The sequence below is a fragment of the Acanthisitta chloris genome, unplaced genomic scaffold (genome assembly GCF_000695815.1).
Source record: "Acanthisitta chloris isolate BGI_N310 unplaced genomic scaffold, ASM69581v1 scaffold12722, whole genome shotgun sequence".
Lineage (NCBI taxonomy): Eukaryota > Metazoa > Chordata > Aves > Passeriformes > Acanthisittidae > Acanthisitta > Acanthisitta chloris.
Window position 1 is genome coordinate 21,909 of NW_008659951.1, and position 10,573 is coordinate 32,481.

Sequence of the window (10,573 nt, forward strand, 5' to 3'; positions counted from 1 at the left end):
CAAGCTTTCATGGTTGGCACAAGAGATTCTCAGCTGGCAAAGGAGAGAGGGAGGCATTAAAACATTTTCAGCAGCTTCCTCTCCGTATTTTACCTTTCCAACTAAGCAGGAACTGTTCAGCTACATGTTCTGGAAAACACAAGCTCCAAGTATTATATAGCAGATGATTATTGCAGTGAGGAGGAATACAGGAGTTGATCCTACAGCCAAGATTTCAGCAGAGCAATTGGTGATTTTCAACCCCTTCCCCACCTTTCCCTCTTCGGTGCTTTGCTTTGAGATACTTCAGCGTATGGTTTCCCACAGATCAGCTTTCCAAAACTTACTGGTAGTACAGCCCAATCACATGTACTTCCAATTACAGTCACCTAAGTACAAACAAATAAAGATACTAGGATGGGGAGAAGGTAGAAAATAGGACTCATGGTGCTGCACACTGCCAGAACTCTTCCACAACTGCTGGAAGAACAAGCCACGCAACACATGATGAACAGAGGTCCATCCATCGCTGCCTGGATTATTGCTCAGAAGCCTTCCTAGAACAAGACAAGGAGCAAATTCAGGGGAAAAAGGGCTTTTCCTAGTCAACAAGCAAGGAAGCTTCTCCAGGTGAAGACTTCCATGAAGAGAAGCCACACACACACATACACACATAGGTTTGCCCTCCCCAGCACTGGATATGTGCCTGGGGAATCAATGCAGCAGCCTCAGATCCATACATTCCAGAAGCCCTGGGAACAGGGGTGAGGTGGCACTTTTCAGAGCATGGTATCAATAACAAAGTGCAGGCAGAGCTAGGGAGAGCCAAGTGCCCCACCTGACACACAGCCTCGGAGCTCCCACTGCATGGAACCTTTATAATCCCATAAAGCCCTTTTATGCAACCTCAGCTGAGTGAGGTCCTGTAAGGCAACGGTGTCAGTCGGACGCTTTCTCAGCTCCTCACAAAGACCAAGCTGTTCTTTCCAAAGAAATGTTTCAGGAGGGGGATATCTTTTTTGTTTATTACACACCCAATTCACAACTGTTATGATTAAACTGCCAGCCAGAACTCTGGGATTGTATTATTTTGGATCAAGGGGACTGAGCGTGAGATGAAGTGGACACCTTCTAGTGGAAAGTGTCCCTGCCCATGGCGGGGGGGGTTGCAACTGGATAATCTTCAAGGTTCCTTCCAAGCCATTCTAAGATGGAGAGTCTTAGATTCCAAGATTCTAAGTGGCCCACTTGCACCATCCAGATCTCAGGAAGGACCTGGCTGACATGCCATACCCACCAAGCTGAAAGGAACCTTTGCAACATCATTTGCACTATTCCCCTTCTAGTTCCATCTGACACTAGTTTGAAGCCAGGAAACCAGGTTTATTATCCCCTGATTTAATCAGTGTTCAAAGCCAGGTTGAATAAAGCCTTGAGCAACCTGGTTTGCTGGGAGGTGTCCCTGCCCATGGCAGGGGGGGTTTGGGCTAAATGATCTTTAAGGGTCATTCCAACCCCTTAACATTCTTTGATTCTATAATTAGCAAGACCTATCTATTTTGCACATATGCTGCTGGTGATATTGAGCTTCTTTGGTTGTGAACTTCATCTCAAACATTGCTAATTGCTTTGTTTTCCTGAAGTAGAGTCTCCAATCACTAGGACATTGGAGAGATCCCAAACGCATCTCCTGCCACTGCACAACTCACAGCGATAGCTGCATATAGCCAACTTTTATCTGTGGCACCATGGAATCACTGCCTTTCCAGAGAGGCAATTCAAGACAGATCCTGCTTTCAGCTCATCTTAGAGCTCAAGAGTTTTTATTGCCTCATCAGCTCACACTTTCATCAATGTCCCTGGATTTTCCCCTGTTTAAGTGGGGAGTTTCCTGATAAGGATTTGAGGGGGATGAGACAGAACTGAGGCATCTCCATAGACCTGGGGGTGCACTCATTTTTCAGATGCTCAAGAGTTTCCTTTGCACTGGAGATATGAGCCCAGAAGAGCTGCTTTCCTGCACGGAAAGGCCTCTGCTATACCCTCCTGAAATGACAGGCCTGCTGAAATACTGCATTCCTATCCCAGTGCTTCCTCCTGTGTTGGGACATTTATCTTTGGTACATCTGTACAGCAACTGAATTGAATCTGTTTTCACATTTTATGAGAATGTTTTTCCTGTAGTGTTGGTATACTTTCAGCCCTTTTTCTTCTCTTCCCACCACTTTTCCTTCCTTTTAATAATGAAACAAAGCTTCTGGAAAATTTACAACTTGAACACTAACTTTCACTGCAATACTTAAATTAATGATTCCACAACTCAAGGAGTCAGACTGAGTTATGCTGGACACGAGGACTAGATTATTTTTTGCATCCAACAACCTCCAGTTGCCCTCTCTCTCCCACACCACACTCCCACACTGTGAAGCTTTCCTAAATTGATTTACCACAGTACACCCCATCCTGCAAAAACCAATTGAATATTTGAAGGATTAGGAAACCAAAAGCCCAAGAAAACTCTGAATTCCATGGTGACTGAAGAAGACTTGATATTTGAAGCAAGAGCTGGACACTGGAAAATCAACCCTCTCATTCTGCACTACATTGTTTGGTTTTTTAAGCATTCATGGTTGCAATTGCCACCACTATGCTCACACTAACCCAATATCCTTTGGAGGAAAACATCTGAACATTATTCACCAGCCTCAGTTCTGTTCTTCCCAGGATCCCCAAATCATCTGGTATCAGACAAGTCTTTCTCTCCCCTTTGCTTCTAAATGATTAATTCTGTTTTCTTTGTACCCCTCAAAGCTACAACCAAGTGTCTTCCCCCAAGACACATTGCTCATCCCAGCATTCAAGTGCTCCCCTCTATTGCTGCCTTGCTTAGACCACAAAATCCAGAGCCACACAGGCAAGTTTTAAAATTCTCTGCCATTCTTCCAAGCGCCAAAGACAAAGGTTTCCTACTCTGGCTAATAAAATACACACACAAAAAGTCCCATATCCCTATAAGTCCTTATAAAAAGGAAATGCAAGATGTCCTCCAACCCTCAAGTGAGGATTTCTAGGCCTCCATAATATCCTGACATCTCAGCAAGTGTTAAGTCCCTTCCTGAAGATCGCTCTGTTAGTAAACCCTTTCCTCTAGCTCAGCTTTTCTCAGCATAGTTTTTTCAGCCATCTCCTCTGGCAGGTTGCTGTGACATTGTGGGGGGTCAAAGGTGTCAGAAGGAGAAGTGTTTCTCCCAGCCCAAGGAAAACTAGACCATGCAGGGCTTTACAAGACAAAGCTAAACAGCCTAAACTCCACCTAGAAATCAAAACCCAGTTTTGCTAAAACTCATCTATCCTGGTACTGTACAAGACTTCCTCCCCTTATCATCCACTGACTTCACACATGTACTATTCCCAACCAACTCTGCTTTGGGCTCACCTCTCCTTTTTGATCTCCATCTCACTTTCCACACGCAGTGGTGACTTGCTGTTGGAGACCATTAAGCAAAGCAATTGGAAACTCAAATAACTACAGCTATTCTCATCACAACTATGTCCCCATTTCTATTTTGATCTTCCATGTCCTCTCCACATCATGGTACACACACATAGCCTATCTTTAGGAGGCAACTCCTCAAACACGGGTTTTCTCAGCAGTCAATGGTGCCCAAATCTCAGTTGCAGCATCTACTTGCAAAGACAAGTAACAGCCACCACCACAGAGAGTACTACAGCATTACATGCTTCCACCAACACACAGTAAGAGTGATAGGACTTTGTGACCTCTGCATGCTGGTGGGAAGTAGCCATACCCTACACTCATGCTCCAACTGAGAGCATGGTTTATGTATTTTCCTAATGGAAGGTATCCCTGCCCATGGCAGGGGAGTTGGAACTGGATGATCTTTAAGGTGCCTTCCAACCCAAAACATTCTGGGATTCTGTGATACAGGAAATTCCTCTAAGTCCTTGGATCAGCTTCTGAGTGGTGGGAAATAGGAAAATACAGAGGAGAAAAGCTACAGCTCCTCAACAGACCCAACTTACAAGGCAAAGAAGCATCAGTCTCCTCATGAAGTATGCTCAGATCCATGCCCAGATAGATCTACACGGTAGTTTCCTCTGAGCATCTTGGGCAAGAGGATGAAGGAATGGGCATGAATGGACCCTGCTACACATACCTGCCAGGCTCTTGGGTCCTATAAAGAGTTATTTCCAGCACCTGGCAAAGAGAAATAACAGCTACTTCTATAAAAAAATAATCTGACAGTGCAAATTTCCAGCTCTTCCCTTTCCTACACCACTTTCCTGAATGCTTTTAGCACTCACAGCAACCACTCTGATCCCAAAGTTCTTTCAGGCTCAAGTGTTACCACAGAGACTCCCAAATTTCTCATTTTAGCCTTTGTTGATGTTCATACAGAAGTCAGAACACTTCTCCTAGGCTGCTGAACACAGCAATCCAACTGAAATCTCTCCAGGGCAGTTGTCCTGCATTGAGAAGGGCACTGGACCCCAGCACCTCAATAAAACGCTTATCACATCAGGTCAGAAGGGATTTTTCTGTGAATGGGGCAATACATGGATGGTTTTCTCTCAGATACAGGATGGTTGTTGCATGCATAACTAAGTTTCCACCCAGTTTCCTACCAAAACCTGCCCGCCCTCAGCTTCTCCTGTACAAATAGGAAGTTTGGCACATATCGTATGAGAGCAAAATTTATCAACCAAAGGAAAAGTATCTTGGTGGACGAGCAAGGAATATGTGACTCAGTTCAGAAGTGGAGGGCTGGAGATGTTCTTATTCCAGTGCATTCCCCCATAGGACTTCAGGGGATCAAGGTGCCATGAAGAACAGCTATTTTTGCACTGTGGTAATCAGAAGCATCACAAGAAAACACTTCAAGCTGCTGTAATTTTTCCCACTCATGCAAGGCAAAAAACCTACACAGGTTATAAATTACAGCTAATAGCACCCACTGATGGAAAGAATTGCCTGGAGGAAGGAACTGCCTTCCCTTCTGCCTCCCTGTCCCCAGTAAGGAGGGCACAAACAATCAGAAAAGTCACAGAAGGAGGAACCAAATTTGGGTCTTTCAGTCCTTGGTGGTGAACTTGAACAACAAAGCTGAGCAACCGTCTCCTCCCTTCCTCCTCTCCTTACAGCAAGTCTTATTCAAGACTTTTCCAGTCTTTCAGAGCAAAAGATATTTTTATGTTAAGCAAATATCTCAGTTGCATCATGAAGATTCACTGAAATGGAAATAATAACAATGGAAAGACAAATATCAGGACCTTCTATGGTCTATCAAGTCATAGGTTGGACTTGATGATTCCAGAGGTCTTTTCCAACCTGACTGATTCTATGAACAGGTTGCCCAGGAAAGGTTGTGGCTGCCCCAGTCCTGGCAGTGTTCAAAGCCAGGTTGGATACAGCTTTGAGCAACCTGATCTGGTGGGAGGTGTCCCTGCCCAGGGCAGGTTGGGCTGGGACTAGATGATCGCTAAGCTCCGTTTTCAACCCCTTAACATACTATGATACTATGATCTCTACAGACATTTGCAGCAGCCCCTTGCACTTTTGTGCCTTCTGCTGAACAGTTGCCAGCACCAAACCACCTTTAGAAAGCACTGTTGGAACTTTGAGGAGTAGGTGTTTAGTTTTGCAAAGTACTACTTGCCCTTGGCTGGGAGGTCCTACATAGAAGACCTAATTCCATCGGAACAGCCCATTTTGTCCATAAGCAAGCAGAAGTAGAGAAAGGAGGCAGGGAGGGAAAGGTTGTTTCCTCTCACCTTCATCCTCTCAAGAATGAAACAGCAATCAGTGAGATTTACAAAGGATTTTCAACCCAATTTAAAACCGGGTGGTGAAGCACGGTGCCAGTGGAATGCACGGGCCAGGCAGCAACAGGGGCTTTCACTCCTGATTTAAGATGGCATTAGCTTTGCCCTTGGCAGCCTGTGCCAGGAATTATCCCCCCACAAGCTGGACAGCTCCTGGACCCCCACCCCACAACCCACTGCTGCTCCTTATTCCAGCCACTGCTTATTTTTTGATTTTTTTTTTCAACTTAACATCTTTTTTTGGCCTGGATCCCACTAGACTGTAGGCAATGTGTAGCTGTGAGTTTTGGTGCAGGGAAGCAGTTAAGTGAGAAGCAACATGATGGAAGATAAAATAAGCCAAGAAAAGAAAATTAAGTGCTTGGTTTAACCATGTAGAGTTTTGCAGAACATTTTTCATGTTAAGATGAGTTGGGGAGAGGTGTACATGTGTACAACATCACTACTCCCTCTAGTAACACCTTGCAGCAGGAAAAAAATCTGCCATAAGGTAGTTTGAAAAGGTAGTTGATAAGGTTTCTTTGATTGTTGGGGGGATTTTTGTTTGTTTGTTGGGGCTTTTTGGGAGGGAAGGGACTTGTTTGGCTTTTTAACACTGCTGAAAATCCTAACATCCTAGGATCTCAGATCCCTGCTCCAGTAAAAACCAGCTCAGCTTCATCCTGACATGGGGTTGGATGAGTTCACAATCTCAGGCCTAGGGTTGTCCTGTGCAGGGTCAGGAGCTGGACATGATCATAGTATCATAGAATGTTAATGGGTTGGAATGGACCTTAGAGATCATCTAGTCCCAACCCCCTGCCCTGGGGAGGGACACTGCTCACTAGACCAGGTTGGCCAAGGCTTTATCCAGCCTGGCTTTGATGATCCTTGTGGGTCCTTTTCCAGCTCCAGATATTCTATTGTTCTAATCAAGAATTGGGCATAACAGCTTTCCATGACATAGAACAAAAGGGACATTTCTAAACCACACTAACAAAAAATATATATGACCATCCCTCCCACTGCCTTGTTTCTGAATAGTTTTTGGTGGGACTGAGGAACAGAAAACCACAGATGTAATGGATCACACAAAGGAATACACAAAACCAAATTATAGCAGGTTTAAAGGCAAGAGACCAAAGCAAACAGGCCACATGCAAACTCTGTTACATCTGCTCCTACCATGAAATCCAAATTCCTAAAATGCAGAAGGTCACCTGTGTTATAAACCTGCAGCAATAGCTTTGATTCTCTGTCCCAAGCAAAGAAAATCCAAGTTCAGTCTTTGTCAGTAGCTTCCCATGTCTGGAAAGAGTTGTGCATAGCAAGGGTTATTTGGCATTTGAAATCTAAACAAAGAGGATCAGGAAACATTCATAGATGTTTGTTCATTATGCTTTTTGCACTGTTGCTTGGTTATATCTATTACAGCAGGTTTATAAAGAAGGGATTGGGAAGCACCATTCATGGGGTAAGGACACTCTAAAAAAAAACACCTCCATCCTTCTGGCTCTCTACAGCTAAAGCTACTGCCATGAAGCCTAACCAAGTCCTGCAGATGTGCCCGAGGTTGAATGCTCCATAGGGAGCACTTCACTCAAGGGCAGTGCATGGCTCAGACCTTTTGATTCAGACCAGGCACAGCATTAACAAAAATAATTCTGACTATTAGACACAGAACAGAGCCTTTTACAGAACAGAGCCTTTTACCAAACAGCACATCATTAAACTGCAAGGCTCATTGCCACCGGATGTTGTGAAGCCCAAAATGATGAATGGATTCCAAAAGGGATTAGACAAATTCAGGAAAGGGAGGTTTGTCCAGATGGGTGATGAAACATGAAGGCTCAGGGAACCTTTAAACCACTGACTGCCAAGAGAAAGCAGGACACATCAGGAGCCACACCACTTGTCCCAGTTCTCCTTGGCTTGTCCATATGCCTATGTCTGGCTGGACAAACCTTTGATATGGCAGTTGTGTTCTCAGCACCAAACAGGCACCTGTGAGATGCACCTTGTTTTGGCTACAACATTTAACCCACCTGCACTATCCAACCCTTTGAATGACAACAAGAATTGACCCAGAAGCATCAAGCACACACCACAGTACTGTTTTGGCAGTTGTAGCCTTACAGCACTTAAAAGGAGGGTTATACAAAAGAGTGAGAAGGACTTTTCATATATGCAGACAGTGACAGGACACAGGCAATAGTTTCAAACCAAAAGATATTTAGATTAGATGTTAGGAAAAAGATTCTTGACTGTGAGGGTGGTGAGGCACTGGCACAGAGAAGCTGTGGACATCCCATCCCTGGAAGTGTTCAAGGCCAAGTTGGATGAGGATTGGAGCAACCCTACCTCTGCAGTCCCAGCAGCAATCCTGCTGTGTCTCCAGCAAGCCTCCCACCCACGACAGCCCTCGGCACGCTGGGCTGTGGACATGCCTCACACAGCTCCTGCAGCAGCACAGCCATGTGTCAGTGTCAGTCTCTCCCACTGCCCCTGCCAGGGAACGCATCTGACTTTGTAATGAATCGCCCATTTGTCCCCCTAACACCTCAGCCAACCCTTTTGTTCAATTTGGGAGATAAAGGCTTAACAGCTCCACAGCAGGCATCATACAGCAGGATTTGGCCTGCTCTTTCCCCCTCCTTGTCCTGTCTGTGGGATAAATCGTGCTGTCCCTCCTGAACACTGCCTGGTCTGTTCTCGGCGGATGCTGCAGTCACATAGCTGCCCTTGCCCAGACCACAGAGACTGGCAGCGAGGGAAGAAACTCCCTGTAGCCAACACAGCAGCTTCCCTCATTGCCTAGAGATATCCCTGTGCACACACCCCCACACCCATACAAGCAGCACAGCAGCTAGAGAAAAAATAAAGTTTACTCTCCATATTACACAGATCAAGTTGGGGGATTGAAATTGAACCTTTGAGGGAAACACAGTGAATGTGAAGAGCTTCTCAAGTTCATTGGAACAGGAAAACAGGAGAAAGAGATTCTTACTCTGTCTCCAGGCCTAGTTTTATATTCAGGACCTGGAGGTCCCACCTGGAAGCAGAGACTGGCTCCTAGTCAACTTCTGGATAAATGACAACTTCTAGAAACAAGCATGTGGATTCAGGCAGAAGGGGGGGGTTCACCTTCCCCTCCCCTCAAAACATGTTACCCAGCCCCTATTATATATCGCAGGGAGGTCAGCTCATGGAGTATTTAGATGGTTGGGCGGTTTGACACATCATCTGATCTATTTTGGGAGCAGTTTACGGTTCTGCAATTCCTCCCCTGCACAGCAGCGATAGCTTTTCCACTCTAATGTCATATTATCCTTGTAGCAGGTTTAAAAACTAAACAGGTGAAAAAACAAACTTTCAGGGCACTGAACAGAGCAGGATGCATGAGAGACATTATGGTGATGGAATGGTAGAAGTTTATCATCGTTCTGAGCCCCAACAGAGGCTGTGGGAATGAATTATGAACATACAGGTTGATTCCTTAGAGAACTCAACAGGAAGATACTCAAAGGCTCTTGCATGGAGGTTATCCCATGACAAGAGAGGTCTCAGGATGTCTTTCTAAAGGTGCTCTGCAGTCCTGAGGTTTAACAAGCCTCAAATTAAACTTCAGTTGTCAGAGCTTCAGCTAAACAAACCAGCTCTGGACAAGGTTTCAAACCCATCAGGTAAGGATAAGCCACTAGTGCAGGAGATTGTTGTTGCTGATATATCCTAAGACAGACTCCCATGAAGCCAACCAACATCACAAACTAGACTTCTGCTCCAGATGCAGGGGCATTGCATTCCCTGCCATTCACTGAACATTGCTCTTTGCCTTGGTCTTCCCCACCATCCCAAAACACTGCTCCTCCACACCACAATTTGTCCGAACAAGAGGAAAAGGGAAAGAACAAACAAGGTGAAAAATTGCCATCAACCTTCCAATGTCCATTCACCACCAGACAGGCCCAGGTGTCACACCATTACAGGAATGGTGTCATCCTTCCTCAAAGGACTAAATCCATGCCCAGTTTCACAGAAGCAAAGCAGCTGCTGTGACAGTAGTTAATCACAGGTGATGAATGAATCAATATTGACAGCCAAGATGTTTTTAACAGACCTGTGTTGCTGGCAGGACCTTTGAAGGTGACTGGACTACAGAATACAGGCAGACCTCAGCTAGATCTTCCTTTGCCAATGCCTTAGGTGAAAACCCTCAGAATACTTGCTGACTTCAGCACATACTTCTTCTTTAATGATCCTATATAAAGTCTATATGAACAAAGCCATATAAACCAAAATACTATAGCCTAAGAAGAGTCACAGTTTCATTGTGAGTGCTGCTGAGCAGACAGGACTGCATATGATCCATGAATACATATAAGAGAGAGGGATAGCAATTTTTCTAACAGGCAGATAGTGGTAAGATAAGGGGGAACAGTTTTAAACTAAAAAGAAGAGATATTTAGGCTAGATGTTAGGAAGAAATTCTTTACTCGGAGGGTGGTGAGGCACTGGCACAGGTTGCCCAGAGAAGCTGTGGCTGCCCCATCCCTGCAAGTGTTCAAGGCCAGGTTAGATGGGGCTTGGAGCAAACTGGGTTAGTGCAAGATGTCCCTGCAGGAGGTTGGAACTACATCTTTAAGGACCCTCCCAAGCCAAAGCATTTTATTATTCTATGATCCACCTTCAAAGCAATACATTTATGCTGAGGAATTACAAGACAAATCCTTTATGCATTGTATTCAAGCAGCACTTGGGGCACACTCAACCA